The sequence below is a fragment of the Phragmites australis genome, chromosome 6 (genome assembly GCF_958298935.1).
Source record: "Phragmites australis chromosome 6, lpPhrAust1.1, whole genome shotgun sequence".
Lineage (NCBI taxonomy): Eukaryota > Viridiplantae > Streptophyta > Magnoliopsida > Poales > Poaceae > Phragmites > Phragmites australis.
This window is the reverse complement of record NC_084926.1, coordinates 11165464-11183203: the sequence shown is the minus strand read 5'-3', so window position 1 is coordinate 11183203 and position 17740 is coordinate 11165464. Positions and strand designations below refer to the sequence as shown.

Here is a 17740-nt window from a genome sequence, read left to right as displayed (position 1 = left end):
CTACGCAGTTCATGTACAACAAGAAGCATGTGGTCAACCATAAGTCTTCGTCACGGCTACAAGAGGATGCCAGGAGTCCACCATTTGCAATTTCTTTTACTCATGCCATACGCCATGGATCCCAATCCACTAGATCAGCGCTGAGGACATCCAGGTCCCTTATCACCCTGGAGTAGTTACCATGGTCTTGCTGCTGACTCCATCTTAGCCTGGCATGAATCCACCGATACCCCATCGTTGGCCTTATGTCATCTGCAATGCCATCGATGTGGACTGGGTAGTAGCACTTGAGCACCCAAGGTCTGGAAACCGGGAGGTACTCCCAACTCCATAGCTGTAAGAGATGTAAGCACCCTGTAATAGTTGCCTTCCTCTTTGTTCGCTGGGTTGCATCACACAATCCTCTGTAGGTTGCAGCCAACACTGCAGATCCCCAACTGTAAGATGTAGGCTCATAAGGATGTGACGCGAGGTGGGCTGCTAACCATACAATATGTGGGACGACATAATCGCCTGCCGTGTTGCAGAACATGATGCCTCCGAGCAGGACGTATAAGTACATCTCATAGTGTTGCATAAGTGTAGTCTCATCCGCATCCAGTGGGCATGGACTGAACTGTGTCAGCTCATGAACCCAGGACATGGAGAGGTCAGCATCCTTCTCGTCGTATTGCACATCAAACCTATAAGATGCAGATGGTCAATGACGCTTTAATAGCACTGTAATATTTTAAGTGCATTACATAACAAATAATTACCTATCCGCAACATAACCCTTCCACTGCTCCCTTGCGGGTCGCGAAACTATTAACGGGGCACCCCTGATTGGCAGCCCGGTCAGCATGGCCACGTCCCTCAGTGTTACTGCCATCTCACCAAAAGGAAAGTGGAAAGTGTGCGTCTTAGGACGCCAGCGGTCGACGAGACCTGTGAGCAGTGCCTCATCAATTGCCGGCAGAGGTGTCCTACCACCGACCTCCATGGGAGCTCCGGCCATCATGAGAGCGAAAGGTAGTAGTCCCGCTTGTGCGAGTGGCTCGTGGAATCGAGAGTCCAACTCCTTAATCTTGTGCACACTCTGGGCTCGCAACGGACCCAACTGCAGGAGTTATCCAATACATGTACAGCGTTAGTTCAAAATTATCGTAGCAATGAAATAGCACATATAAACGTGGTACCTGTTGTCCCGTGAATATCATCCTTCCCCTATGGTTCTCGTCGTACCGCTGCTGAAGAAGCTCGGGAAGACCACCATGAGCCATGATAATGATTTAAGGCTTCAAGGTTCAACAAATAGGTGAACAACAGATTAGAATATATTACAAACTTCATGATATTGTATCTGCTAAACAAAAGTACACGTGATTTTTTCTAATTTTACGAGATAATGACATCAAATGACACAATCTAATTACAATCCTGAAAGAAATTAATGATATCAAACTAATTAAAAAATCTAATTATATAGACTAATCAAATTCATGCAATGAAATAGCACATATTAAATAATGTAATTTATATAATCTAATTAAATAATCTAACTCATCTAATAACGTAATTAAATAATCTAATTTGTATAATCTAATTAAATAATCTAACTCATCTAATAACGTAATTAAATAATCTAATTTGTACAATTTAAGTACTCTAATTACATTAACTAAGAACTCTAATTAAAAACTCAAAGTACTCTAATAATGTTATTAAATAATCTAATTACATAATCTAAGTCATCTAATAATGTAATTAAATAATCTAATTTGTATAATCTAATTAAATAATCTAATAACGTAATTAAATAATCTAATTTGTATAATATAAGTACTCTAATTAAATAAACTAAGAACTCTAATTAAAAACTCTAAGTACTCTAATAACGTTATTAAATAATCTAATTTATATAATCAATGTACACTAATTTATCAATTTAATTTAATTAAATAAATGTAATTGAACGGATTAAACAATCTACACCCGAAAAAACTAATCTAATTCGAAAGGGACTAACAAATAAGCTAATTACTCTAAATACTATTACTAACCAAAGTATTAAATAGGTAATATAAGAACTAACCGGTACGAAAGCTCTTCTTCTGCTGCTTCCTAAACTCGAGCTGCTGCTCCTCACGTTCGTCCTCTGCTGCTCCCCTTCTCTTCTCCTTTCTCTGCTCAACTGCTGTTTCCTCCCCGCATCCTCAATTTAAGCATGATCTCTCCATGTGGCGCCAAAATCCTGAGTTCCATGAGTTTGCACCGGCCACATGCACGCGGGAGGCAACAAATGACTGACGCGACGCAAAATTGATTGACGTGACGTGGAGAAACGACGGCGGCCGGCGCAATTCGGCAACTGAGGTGCCGAATACGGCACTGTGGGCCATATTCGACACCTACAGAGGATTGTGTGATGCAACCCAGCGAACAAAGAGGAAGGCAACTATTACAGGGTGCTTACATCTCTTACAGCTATGGAGTTGGGAGTACCTCCCGGTTTCCAGACCTTGGGTGCTCAAGTGCTACTACCCAGTCCACATCTCAGATGGCATTGCAGATGACATAAGGCCAACGATTGAGTATCGGTGGATTCATGCCAGGCTAAGATGGAGTCAGCAGCAAGACCATGGTAACTACTCCAGGGTGATAAGTGACATGGACGTCCTCAACGCTGATCTAGTGGATTGGGATCCATGGCGTATGGCACGAGTAAAAGAAATTGCAGATGGTGGACTCCTGTCATCCTCTTGTAGCCGTGACGAAGACTTATGGTTGACCACATGCTTCTTGTTGTACATGAACTGCGTAGAAGTATATTCTCTAGAACGTGTACAGAGGCAGTTCAGGTACCGACAAGTGGTGCCAGTTCCAGCACCACGAGACGCCGGACGGGCGCACGAGTAAGTGTGTTATTGTATGTTGCCTTAGTACATTGGTTATCCATGTTAACAAATTATAACTGTTTATGTCACGTACAGGAGGAGCTCACAGGGGGGCGGAGGCACGCAGGACTGGGCATCCAAGAATGCCGAGTACATACGGAGGTGGACGGAGTCAGCTGCGGTTGATGTCATCATTACTGCTGGACAATACGACGAGGCCACGTACTGGGACTACCTTGCTTGGTACTGTCCCCGCACGCGTGCCACTTTACTCAGCGAACCTATACAGCCGGGCCCCAGACACTTCCCCGAGGATCGTGCCCACCTACTTCATGTTGTGGTAAGTGATACGTTACTTATAATGGTTTTCTTTGGAAAATCTCTGTATTACTGACATGTCTGTCATCTTATACAGACTGAAGAGGCGTATGTGATGCATACGCAAGCGGATCAAGCCTGTGGGGAACCAACCAGATCATCATCGTAGAGGGATCGTAACCCTCTCCGGGAGTACATGAGGACTAGAGGATCCCGCTTCCTAAACGCTATATATGGTCTAGGTGGGTGTACCCCGCAATGGAGGGGTACCACCAACCTGCCATGGACCCGTCCCGTGCCTCCCACAGCAGGCGCTCATCCAGTGCCCGTGACGAACCTGTCTGGTCACAATCACGACATAGATCTTCAGCTTTGACGCGTCATGCGTCATGTTCTGGTGATGAGGCCGAGGAGTGCACGCAGCCTCCTGCGCCTGAGCAGTTTACACTGGATTCACTAGCACCTCCGGCTACGATGACACCTCCGGCTGCAGCATCTACTCATCAGGAGGACGTCGTTGACTGCACGCAGCAGACCCCTTGCTGGAGCGACACTAATGCTTTTGACTGGGCTGCTGCAATGCAAGCGTCCGCCACCTTCACTGATCTACTCGGCGGACAGTCCTCCCAAGATCTCGATGAACCTGGAAGGTCACATTGGTACCAGCATGGTGAGCCTTCGGTACACTGGACTCCATCTGAGCACGTTCTAGGGCCGTCCACACTTCCGCACGAGGATCCTTCGGCATGGTACATGCATGGCCGAGTTAGCGGGGCGGGATACACGTTCGGTGGGGTTCCCACAGGGCATGCAAATGATGATGAAGACGGCCAAGGGCATGCAAGGCAGGGGCCTGCGCAGGCTGCTGGGATGAGAGCTACACACCCGCCAGACGCTTACACTCCTGGGGATTGTGTGAGGCGTCGTCGCCGTTGAGTAGCCAATGGAATTTGTCATGACACATGTATTATTGATTTTAATGTCGAGGTCATCCCTATTATGTCTTATTCACTGTATTGTTAATGTAAGAAATTCTCAGTACAGAGGAAACAATAGTAGTTGTAAAGCATAAGTAGCATGGAACCCGGTACAGAGGTTACACATGCAATTTCGCCACAGCTTAGATTATGTTGTTCTCCTTTAAGGGATCATCGTTTCCTTCACGCACAACCTGTAAGGAGGCATTAAGTGCTATAGCGATCGTTGAAGGTGTCCATGGAAAGCCTGTACTAGAGGATCCCGCCATAGTTTTATTGCTCACTGACTATAACGCTCTGTCTCTGCATCAAAACACGGATCCATGAATATTTAAGAAACAGGAAATAAATAAATAAATTACATTTACAATACAATGGTTGTTGCTAGAGGTGTTGTCATTTCATAGTTCAAGCAGAGCCGTGTGGTCACTTCTTGTCTAAAGGGGTATAGTGCAAACCACATAATGTAAAATAAGTAGTACAACTAATAGGTGATAACATTTTACAATACAAACCATTTCTGCGGATAGCTTCTAAGAACAAAATAAAATGCAAAGTATCTAAGACAGTTCAGTTCGATAGTGGGCTGATAGTTTACTGACGGGTCGGGCAAGTCCTCCTGTCATGGCCAGGTTGTTTGTAAAGTTTGCACCTGCGTAGGCCATCAACAGCATCTGCTTCATCCATGTCACATTGCAGCCTCGTAGATCTAGGCCTTCCAGGATCTGTGCGTCGTACTCGTGGATAAGGTACCCACTTAGGTCGCTCGATCGATTTGTAGTTGGTTCCGATGTTAAAGGACCGTATCTTTGGAAGCCATGTGCTCCTCAATGCATCGATCGTGAAGTACGGTGATACGTATTGTGATCCGTTATTGCCACCTATGTCCCTGCAAGCGGCTAAGACATGCGAACACGGGATATGGTGTAGTTTTGGCTTATTGCATATGCACTTCACCTCGTTAGGCCCAAGTTGACATTGCTGCACGGTGTCCCCGGCGCTATACCCTGAAGCATACCTACGGTGGCACATGACCTCAAAGTCATTGTTGGCCAGGTCGTAGATCCTCGACCGATGAAAGTGTGCCTTGCTCCTCCTTCTTGATATGATTTGCTCCACCTTAGGTGCAAACCGTGTGCTGCGCTTCATAGCAGCATTACCACGGTCTCGAAAGTAGTCCGCCGTTCTGTAGAATGTGAGCTCAATAATGGCACACAACGAGAGGCCCCGTACTCCCTTTAGGACATTGTTGAACGCCTCCGCTATGTTCGTTGTCATGATGGTGTACCTAACATGGGATACAATAATTTTAGAATAGCTATTTGCATAAGAATCGGTACAATATGATCATTACAATTCTATGCGCTAACCTGGCACCATGAGTGTCATGGATAAGGGCCCAACGCTCCGCCGGCTTCCCCGCTATCCACTGGCTAAACGTACCACGTGAACGACTAACGATAGTTTGGCCCCCAACCATTTGCGTCCGCAGTTGATCCTCCCCTGCTTGCTGGTCTGCCATCATCTTGCGAGTGGTCTCATTTAACTCTCTCCATATCTCATTGAACTTCGCCTGCTGGTTCTGAAGACATAGCCCTTTGAATCTTTTTACAAGCGACTTGCTGTGGTACCTTGTGTACAAGTTCGCGCCCAAGTGTCGCATGCACCATCTTCTCTCCACATCAAGCCATGCAATGGAGCAGTTTGTGCTATCATGCAGCACGTCCAACGCATGCAGAAGGCCCTTGTTGCGGTCTGAGATGACGCAAACTCGTTCCCTATTTTCCACGACACGTGTCCTCACCAAGGTGAGGAACCACAGCCAACTATCATTGTTTTCACTCTCAACCATTGCAAAGGCGAGAGGAATGATCTGATTATTTGCATCCGCCGCCATTGCTGTCATAAGGGTACCATGGAACTTGCCGCTCAGAAATGTGGCATCCACGCATACAACCGGCCTGCAATACCTGAATGCTTCGATGCATTATCCAAAGGACCAGAATAACCTAATGAGGTATCGGTCAGTGGTGCTATATGACCCATCATCTAGCCTGATCGGCTCATCCGCCATGGCCCACTGAGTCCCTAGATTCGTCATGGCAATCTTCTGCAGCAGCCTCGGAGCATTGTTGTATGACTCTTCGAAGCTTCCAAACAGCATCTTCAACGCCTTCTACTTCGCTCGCCACGCGGTGTGGTAATTGATAAGCATGCCAGTCTTAGTGTGCACCTCCCCCATAATCGATTTTGGCGACAAACAAATTTTCGTGCCAATAAGCGTGATGAGGAGTTGGGCTACGAACCTCGCATCAACGGCGTGGCTCACATTCCTAATAGCCTCTTCGCTGCATGTATGTGGGGTGTGTCTACTGATCACAAAATAGTTCTCATATTTCGGCTGATGTGCTCGTACGAAGTAAGGGCAATTCAGGTGCTTGGTACACCTTACCTCATACTCCGTAGGGTTAGACCGGGCGCACTTGTGGTCCCTTCTTGTTATTACAGCATAGTTGCTAATAAAGTGGATGACCTCCCCTCTGTTACGAAACTGTTGCCCGACCTGAATGTCGCTATTCTGGTATCCCCAGTTAGATAAGGTGTTATACTCAACAACGACACAATCCAGGAGCCCAGTACCACGAAAGTACTGGATCGCCGGGACCGGGTCATCATTGTCAGCAGCTTCTTCATCCCCGCTATCACCGGCTTCATTATCCATGCATCCTGCATCGACCTCACAAGGGTCCACTCTAGCTCCCTCTCTACTGGAACTGCCCTCCCCGACATGCCCTCCATCCTCTTCATGCATCACCTGCTGGCCTGAGCCTTCCACAGTGGTCACTGCATCACCTTGCACCAGTCGTGACACTATGTTTACGTACACCGCCATATCAAAGTTCTCCTCCGATGCCTTACGTGAGTACAAAGCCCATGCGTTGTTCCTACTCATCTCGAACAACGTATGGACAACGACCGAGCTATTTGGAACAAGCCGCGGCCGTACACCCTCTAGGACAACAGTATGGGACTGCTGGTTCATACGCAAAAGGCGCATAACATGTGATTTTAGGCCATCTAGATCAATAGGTACCTCAACCGAACTCTCTATGTGCTGGCAGTTCTGAATTGTTACGAGTCTCCCGTGCAAAACTGTGGGACGTTCTCCATAATAAATATGAAAAATCATACCGTATCTCCTAAATAAATGTACATGTAATAAATAATAAGTACATAAATAATACTAATTAAATAGTGCAATATACAACTAATATGCATCTTTGTTGCTACTGAACACTATCTTCTACGGTTCTACCAAACCTAAGTGATTAAACTAATTAATCAAGTTAATTGATTAATTATATTACTTTAATAAAACTAATTACCTAGATTAAATCACGTAAAATCATGTTACTATATTAAGTTACTAATAAAATTCATATAACCCAACTAAATAAATAATTTAAATACTCTAATTTATCAAAATAATATAATCAAATGTACTTGAGTGAATTTAACAATATTCTGACGAAAGGACTAATATACTTCTGAACGGACTAAGAAAAATCTAATTACAATTACTTATTAACTACGTAATCTAAGAACTTACCTTAAGGAAATTGAGCGCGGCTGCTGCTCGCGTTGATCCTCTCCGGCTGCCCCCTCTGCTCGAGCTGCTTCTCCTAGCGTTGCTCCGCTGCTGCTCTCTTCTCTTCTCTTCTCCCTTCTCTCCTCTGCTGCTCTCTTCTCTTCTCTCTTCTCTCCTCTGCTGCTCTCTTCTCCCTTCTCCCTTCTCTCTTCTGCGAGCCAGGGCATTTTATTAAGCGCAAGAGCAGCATCAACCCTCGCTGGCACACACCGAAAGCATCGACACGACGTGACGTGATAAGATGTACTGAATTCGGCAACTGAGGTGCCGAATACGGCCCACAGTGCCGTATTCGGCACCTCAGTTGCCGAATTTTGTGTTTTTGGAATTTGAGTTACCGCAAACCACGTTTCGGAATTTGAGTTACCGAATACGAGTGCTAGATTTACAAATACGTCGACATATTGTCTAGTTTCGCAAATACGGTCGCGTATATTGTCTAAATTCCCAAATTTGCCACCACATACTCGTCACTTGTGGTAGTATAGTAGTGTTGGTTTTTCGCTTCTTTTGAAGTAAATTGACTGATGAGATCGTAGCAGTTAGCTAGAACATTACTACTTCCTTTATTATTTTCTTGGATTTAGAATAAGTGTTATTTTACTTATATATAGTTAACTATTTTAAACTTTAGTTATAAATATTTTTTATTTATTGAGTTTAGATATTGAAAATAACACAAGTAAATTTGTCTAAAAATCCTTTCATAATAATATTATTGCTATTTTTTATCAATATATTACAACAAATAAATAGTAGTCAAATTATGATAACCGTGTTGATGTCTAAAATAATATTTATCTCAGACTTGAGGGAGCACATAAACAATCCACGAGGCTATTACAGGCTAAAATCCAAAAAATATTTGCCAAAAAAATCAATTTCGGGACCTGAGACATCGAAACTCCTGTATTCAGCACAAGAGGCACCGTATAGGCGCTGAATATGATATTATTTATCGTATTTGGGATCTAAATACGATGAACAGTGTCGTATTCGGCACCTCAGGTACTGGATATAGGCGGATTGCTCACGTCGCGTCGAGTCGGTGTTTTCAGTGCGACAGTCGCGTCGTGTCGCGGTGTTTCGCTTTTGTCGCTTTTTTAACCCACGTGCTGCCGTATTTCTCCATAAAATGTGAGCGGGCTGGTTTTGCAGCACAATTTAGTTTTATCAAAGCACGAACGAATAAATAAGAAAGTAACTGGATGAGTGAGTGTGTGTATTAAATGTAATTTTGTCAATATTTTATTATTTATTTAATGTATTTGTGTAGGTAATATTTTAGGGAAGTAACGTCAGGAGGATAAAAAATATAATTTGTTGAATAATAATAGTTGTGAAATACGATTATCATATAACCCGGTATATACGTTACATACACTGATAAACATTACATGAGGAAGGTAAATTGCAAGAATGTAAATGCGGAAACGTAAATAGGGTAGAAAGAGCAAACTCAGCACAAGGATTTTTCAGTGTGGTATCGACAATATGAATGCCATCTATAGTCCACGTTAGAGCTCCACCAAAGATATACTCCTGGTAGACACCCGGTCACAGCTCTTAAGCCACCAATTCATAAAGACAAGGGCTCCACCCAGATGAGATACCAAGCCACGAAGGCAAGGCCTCACCACTAACCAATCTTCCGGTTTCTTGCCGTTGTGATCACCTCGGAGCTTAAGCTACCAAAGCAAGGGTCTCCTCTTCCCTGCACAATTGCTTTGCCGCTGCTCTACACTAAGTTAAATGGTCAACAAGCTAGCCGGTGAGTCATTAAGACTCCAAAGTGCCGGTGTACCACTTGGTAGAAGGTTGGATCGCTCTTTGATCCACTCCTTGATTCAGCTCCCATTTGATAATGCACTATTAACCTATTAATATATTTCTTTATACTGAGTGAGCTGAAGAGAGAAAGGGACTGGTCTACGGTGAGTAGATGACACTGAAAATATTGCTCTATTTGACTTTATAGCTGCTTCTTTTCTTTAACTAAGGGTAGGATTTATTGTGCGCACCACTATTTTAATAGCATGAATTAAAATACTAATTAAACAGACGCACACCACTATTAATTAAAAATTTCAATTTAATAATTTTTTGGTGCATTGTGTTTTTTATCAAATCGTTCTGTTCAACCCAAGTTTTTTTATCTTCCTAAATTTTTATTTTCCTTTACCCTTTTTTCTCTCTTTTCTCTCATTGCACCGACACCATACTTCCACATATGTAGAGTATGCATGCACTAGGCCACCACCCAATGCCACCACTAGCACAAAATGCCACCACTAAGTCATCATGTTATTAAACTAATTAAATAATCTAATTATACTGACTAATCAAATTCACGCTAATTACTATTATACAATCTACTTACTCAGACTAAGTAAATAATTACTATTATACAAATTCACACTAATTACTATTATACAAATTCATATTAATTACTATTACAGTGACTAAGCAAATAATCAAATTCATATAATGAAACTAAACAAATAATTATACAAATGTAATTGAATGGATTAAACAATCTACTTACTTTAATTACTATTATTGCTGCAAATATTAATTAAATATATAATTTAAGTACTTACTGTAACTCGCGCTACTGCTCCTCCTCGTCTTGGGCTGATTCTCCTCTGCTCGCTATTGCTACTCCTCACCTTGTGCTGTTTCTCCTCTCCACGCACTGCGGTGCTACTTCTGCTTTCCTCTCCTTCCTTGCTCGCACTGCTTGTCTGCTCTCTGGTCGCACTGTGACTCCTTATAGCAAAACACGACAATGCGTTTTTATAGCGAACACGGCAGTACGTGGGTTTAAAAAGCCAGCAAAAGTGAAACGATGTGACACAACGTGATCGGCCGCACTGAAAGCACCGACCAACGCAACGTGAGCAGGGTCGGCCTGTATATAGGAGTTTTCGGTATCTGATGTGTCAGAATTAATTTTTGGGTGTTTGAGATGCTGAATACAAATACTAGATGTATAAATATACTGATATGATGTCTATTTTAACAAACAAGGTGATATCTATGGCCTATCTTTAGATTTTTTCCCGCTATTACAAACTCGCTGAACGCTTGTGCAATGGTGCTATGCATACGCGTCACATTGTAATCGGGAACAGCACCCCTCATACTCATGCTGAATTGGCAGTGATGTAAGCGAAGGGGCGCGTGGTAGTCATGCTATGCTATTGAAAAGCATCGTCTCAACATGTCAGTGTGAGCCTCTGCGTGGTTTTACACAAAGCCAAACTGAAATGACATGTAGCAAGTGTCCACTTCTGCATGGTTTTACTTCTCAACATGCTGATTGACTATTGGAGACTAATTCGTTGCTTGCTGCCACGAGAATCATCTATTATTCAGCGGTGATGCCGTAAAACATAAATATGTTAGAGTTGCGTATGCTAGTCCATGATGCCCAAGGAAAAGGGGATGGGACCGCGAGGGGATACCAAAGTATGACCGCTACTTGGCGCGAGTAATAATGCTGGTACTTTGCAGCTAGATGTGATGGTAATTGTTTGCCCTTTACGAACTGCTTTTCAAATGGATTAATGTGCGAGCTAGAAGTTATGGTAATCGTATGTTCTTCACGAACTGCATTTCAAATGGATTAATTTGTTAGCTAGATGCGATGGTAAATGCTTGTCCTTAACGAACTACATTTCAAATGGATTAATTTGTCAGCTCGACATGATGGTAATTATTTGTCCTTCACGAACGGCGTTCCAAATGGTATTCATTACCTAGAAGTGATGGTAATTGCTTGCACTTCACGGACTACATTTAAATGGATTAACTAGTAAGGTGTCCGTTAGTTATAACGGTTTTCAAATCTCATAATAAAGACAATACATAAGTTAAGTCGGAGAAAGAATACATAAGTTCAAACTAAAAAGATACCCTACAATGCACAAAATCTAAAACTTTATTACTTGATCCAACAGCATCCTTTCCTGAACCGATAAGCTAGCCCATGTCTCGCAGATAGCCCCCCCCCCCCCCTTCACCCTCCCCTTTCCTCTCCATTTTCGACATGACGCTACACAACAGTGACACCTCCGACCCAAACGTGAGCATCCAGGACTGACATAGCTACGAGGGGGCAGTGTCCAAACCTCATTTCCGATCACACGATCATCCGTGGAAGCATTGAACATCAAATGAAAGGATTGATAGTCCTGGGTTAGCTCCACAGTGCGCCCCGGAGCTAGGCTAACAAATCAAGCATCTATCAGCTTTTGAAAAAGTAAGCGAACATATGGTGTAAGACCTTGAAGCTTTAACAACAACGATTTTGACACTTTTTTTTATATAGTCACAAGAACATATGGTGTAAGATTTATGTTATCTCTTGCTTTAAAGTTCTACAACTAAGTCTGGAGAGCACTTTCAAGATATAGGGATTGCAGACAATTAAAATGGTCGTACCTGCATATATTTCCCTGGTAGATTCATCAACTGCAGGACATAGTCTGTAGTAGCCACTTTCTCAGACCATCATGTGCCTAAAATACCATGCAACTTCCAAACAACAGAATAAATTATCATTATTATATTTTTTGCCAATAAAAAAAACTGCCATCAGTCATCATTGATATATTTTTGTCAATAAAGACTAATTATCAGATAATATAGTGAAGGCACCACTGTGTAACAAAAATAAAACAGCATCTGAAAAATATGTTAATCACTCAGTTATTGTTCTTATTTGATATGGTATACCTCCAGAGACCAAATCCAAAACTGGTTCATATGCCAATACAACGTTTGTCTTTGTCCAATTTGACACCTTTTCTGAAAAAAGGGAGAGTAAAAAAAACAGTGCATGGGAGAAAAGGAAGGCTTCTGATTTCAATGATGGCATAAAATGCAATGCAACAAGTTCTAAAAAAAATGCAAAGCAACAAGTTCTAAAAAAAATGAAAAACAACAAGTTCTAAACAATGCATATAGCAACAAGTTCTCAAAAAAGAAAAGGGATGCAAAGTAAGCTAAAAATGGGTTCAACTAACCAAAATTGCTTGTGTTTCCTTCGGTAAAAAATATGCACTCAAGATTCAGACTTTACTCCTAAATCAATATCTAGGATTACCAATAAAAGCATGATAAATTATTTTACATTGGCTTCAACAACATATAAGAGGCTGAAAACTCTTACGGAGGGAATATTATTATATGATACCACACTGCTAGCAGGAGGAAAATAACAAAATATGTGACAAGGTGTGTAGAATAAGAGATTTCCACACAACCATAATCCATTGCAAAGGAAATTTACATGAATAATCATTTAAATTTGATAGCACTATCATAGTACCAGTACAAGATAGAAAACTTTCCCAGGCAAAGAAAAACCTAAGTTTACACAGGAATACTTTATTACTCTTTTGTTAACAACAACCCAACCTACACAGTCCAATAATCCAGCCCACTCAAAGCAACGTGCAGCAATCATTTTTATTTTTACCATTTACATGACAATGCAAATAGAGAGGATGAATCCACTCCGATGCTTGGGCTATACGTACTACTATCAGATATGCATCTTGTCATTTGAAAAGAAAAGAAAGAGGCAATTGCAATTGGGATGTTATTTCTTACATGCTTGTGAAAACAATTCTGCAGATAAGAAAGCTCACATCTCGCTAGATAAACTTAGTTTCGTGTCTGTGGGCTGCTTCAGCGCACTCGCCGCGGTGACGCCTGCGCTTCTGCGCTCGAGATGATGATCCGTGATTCCGTGGCTGCTTGAGGATTGCGCGCGCGGTGAGCCACGGACCCCCACGGTTGCGTTGATGTATTGGCGTTGTGCCCACGGTTGTGCGTGGCCAGTTTGCTAGCGGTGCGGCGGCATCTGGGTCTTATTGGTATCACTCCGGTTAGAATATATGTCATTATTTATTTAGAAGTGTATTTGCTAATTATGTTTAGAGTTTTATCTAGGTTATCAGCATGTCATTGGTATCATCACTTAACACCAATATTTACATGCTAAATCCGCCCTTGCTACCTTCCTACGTGCCGGCCGGGTGCATGTGGCCGTGTGTAGAGAATGCCTTGCGCGGATCGATTAGTTTCTGAGCTGCTCACCGTACAGTGTCTGTACACCAGCCACATGCACAAACTTGTGGCAGTGGTATTTCTTCTTCTGAATCAGACAGACCGACAAGATGGTAGCAGTTAGAACCTTGGCACATGAAAACTTTTTTTTTTCAACAATGCAAACTCACCGAACGATCGAGTCTCCGCCCGTCATACTCATGCATGGCCAATCGGCAATGATGCAAGCAAGGGGCCGCGTACGTTCGTGGTTGTCATGCTGTATTGCCAGTAAGGGCATGTTTGATTTTTTACCATACTATATCATATCTCTTGGCAAACCTTGTATAAGGTGTAGTGAATAAATAGCTAAAGAATGAGCCTATAAGAGGTGGGGTATAGAGCTGAAAAACTGTGGCACATCAAAACTATAACACGAACCAAATAGCTACCATAAAAGGTATGAAAAAGTTTAGCAAACCGTAGTAACCAACCAAACAGCCCCTAAAACTTTTGCATTGTAGTACGTCGCACGCAAGTTTGCTCTAATCAAAGCCAAACTGAAACGACAAGCCTACCGGTGTAGCGCTGGTGATTACTGACTATATAGTGACTGGCTCATCAGTTGCTGCTACGAGATCATCGATACTTTTTTTCTTTTTCTTTTTCTTTTTTGTTGCGAAAATCGACAGTTTTTTCAGGAAACAACGATGGGGTTTTCCCACCTGAGAGATCATGGATACTTAACCCGCAGTTAGGCAATGCCGTAAAACCGAAAGATGATTATAGAGTTGCGTATACTAGTCGATGATGCCCAAAGAGAAGGGGCTGGGACTGCGAGGTGATACCCAAATATGACTGCTAGTTGGCTAATGTATGTACTAATAGTCTAGTACCACTACAATGAAGCTAGACGTGACGACATTCATCTGTCCTTGATCTCACGAACTGAGTATCATGTGAACTAATTCGCACGCAAACCCAAGTCCACTTTCTTTCAGTAAACATCAGTACACGTCTATCTACTGGCAATCAAATTGTGTGGGACTGTACTAGTGCTAGTACTTCTCAGCAAGACGTGATGTTAATCATGCACGTGTCCTTGACGATCTACGTATCAAGTGGATTACTTTTTTTCGATTACAAGGACGATGCATACGGATTATTGTACCTAGTTAGTTAGGGCTCGTCGGAGTATTCCTCACGTCGCTCCAGAGGAGCGGATCGAGTGGACTCTCGAACCCCGTGCCGCCACCCCTCCCCCTCCCGCCTCGCCGCCACCCAAGCATGCTACCAGAAGCTCGAGGGGCTGCGAGCATGGCGGCAACAGGGCTATTTCTCTTCCAGTAGCGTCTCTCCCACCAGATCGAGGCGACGGTCAGTGGTTGGTTGGATCCACACGGGCATGACTGGATCTGGTCAAGTTTGGCGTCGCCGACTAGCAGAGGCCTGGTGGGGCTAGAGTGCCCCGGCGGGCGGATCTGCTCGGCGATGGCTGGAAGGCATGGTATTGGTGGTGGTGGCGGCGGTGTGCGGGTTGCAGGACGGGGTAGAGATGCCTGGCTCCTCAGCCCCGTGTCCGAGCGGGCGTGGCATGGAGGTTACGCAGGCCCACGAGGGCGGTGACGATGGAAAAGGCAACGTGAGCTGATGGAGGCCGCGTCTATGCGTGTTTCAGCCATAGGCACGGCGGCGAGGTCACATGTGTGGCGTTGGCGATGGTGGTGGCCACATGCCTTCGGGATGGTAGCCATGATGGGCGATGGGCTACTAGTGGCAGGCCACAAATCTTCGCAGTGGAGGCAGTGAGAAGGCTCCAAGCCAAAGCCTAGCATGGCATTTCACTGGTGCCGACAATGGCGCCGCTCTCCCCCATGTGGGCACTATCGTGGTGCCTCTCACACTCATCCTACGGGACTCTTCGAGTGAAAACCTTGTCTAATTGCTGGACAGGCGACGAGAGCGCCCTCGACAACGCTTCCTTCCTGGAGGTGTTGCCTTAGAGGTCTTGCACTGCTTTTAGTGGCTGGTCAATCGTAGGGTTGGGACGTTCGACGAGGCCACTGCCCCTCAGAACTACCTCATGCTTCGTAGTGGATGGCTAACATATGTGGGGAGAGTATGCTGAGTGAAGTCGGAGCTGCTACATTGTGGGGTGCGTTGAAGCTTGGCAACGATGACATGCGGCAAGCTCTTTCTTGCGGGTGTCTTGGTGGTTGTTCTGTGTCTGGGTGCAGCAACAAGGATATAGAGGTTGTGGTCTGCCATGGAAAGTCGAAGCTATTTTGTTGCTTTAGTGATAAGCTTGGCAACGATGACTCATGTCAGATTACGTCATTTGTAGGTTATAGGTGTGTGGTGGTGATTCACCCTATGTGGTCATCCTGACCGTTTTGTTCAGTTTAAGTGGTCTCGACAAGCCTCCTCGTCTATTTCTTTGTTCCGCTTCTTACCTGCTCTTCCCCTTTTTTTTAATTTCTTTGTTTCTTCTAATGATAATGAATGAGCAACTTCCTGCTCTTTCATCAAAAAAAGGATGATGCATGCATACACACACCACCACAAATGCACACCACACTCACACACTCGCGAATGTATCTTCCATCATAGGCCTACAAATATAAACTATTGAAAGCACTCATGTGTGTAAATCGTGAGCATCAGGATCCACAACAATAAAAAACAGAATTTTAGTCGGTTCAAAATCCTCTATTGCAGTCAGATATGAAAAACCGCATTAGAGAATATATATCTCAGAAGGTTTTAAGCTCCACGGGCCGCCAGATTACCACAGACGGTTGAAAATGAACTATCCCAGTTGGTTCATAAGTGGCATTATTCCAGTTGATTATTCCTGCAAATTGTCGGTGAAGTATACGCATCTGGATTGAACCATTACGAATAAGGCTATGTTTGGAAGCAAGGGGAGGGAATCCCATGGAGGCCTTGTTTGGTTGGGCCGGGAATGGCCGGGATCACGACCCAATCCTCGTGGATCAGCCCGGTGTGGAACCGTTCCTGGCCTAGCATTTTTTTTTCGTGTTCATTTAAGCCCAGCGCGGAATCGTTCCCAGCCCATCCCGACGTTTAACCCTCCCTCCAGCCCAGGAAAAATCCATCATCTCTAGAGGTGAGGAAAAATCTCGTGGCGGTGATGCGATGACTGCAGCAATGTGGCTTGGTGGCGACAGTGACGCAGCAGCCTCCCCTCTGGCATCCATCCCCTCCGGTGGCCACCTTCTCACTAGTAATCCCTCGTGTCCTAGTTCTTGCTGGACGACGTCCATTCCCTCACGTCCATTCCCTCGTGTCCTAGTTCTTAATTTGTGTCCTAGGTTCTTGATTCGGCACAAGCCCCCAGCGATTTCTAGTCCAGAACTGCTAGATCGTTGAGTGATTGTTTCCTTTGGGCCTCAAACCATTAGATTCTTTGGAAGATTTAAACCATAGCTTCTGTGCAGAATTCATAGCTTTCTCTTCGAGGTTTTTCGGATGTGGATTTTGCTGGTTGTAGACTTGACAAGAAAAGTTCCTCTAGTATTTGTCACTTCTTGGGTACTTCTCTTGTGTGTTGGTCTTCTCACAAATAGTCTAGCGTTGTGCAGTCTAATACTGAAGCTAAATATGTAGCTACTGCTAGCTGTTGCTCATAGATTTTGTGGATGGTTGCTACTTTGAGAGATTATGGGTTGAATTTCAGGAGTGTGCCACTTTTGTGTGACAACACCAGTGCCATAAGTCTAGCTAACAACCCAATTCAACATTCCAGAACTAAACATATAGACGTAAGATTCCACTTTCTAGGAGACCATAATGAGAAATGAGATATTGAGTTGAGCTACATAGATACCTAACACCAGCTA

The 17740-nt window shown here is 43.7% G+C and overlaps 1 long non-coding RNA gene across 1 annotated transcript; it reads right to left on the bottom strand.

The window, feature by feature from the left end:
- Positions 1-687: 687 nt before the first annotated feature.
- On the bottom strand, positions 688-2386 carry LOC133920450 (uncharacterized). Its single transcript, XR_009910101.1, has 3 exons — positions 2075-2386; positions 1179-1277; positions 688-1099 (listed from the first exon to the last, which is right to left on the bottom strand). It is a non-coding gene; the product is annotated as an uncharacterized LOC133920450 (long non-coding RNA).
- Between the last annotated feature and the right edge of the window lie 15354 nt (positions 2387-17740).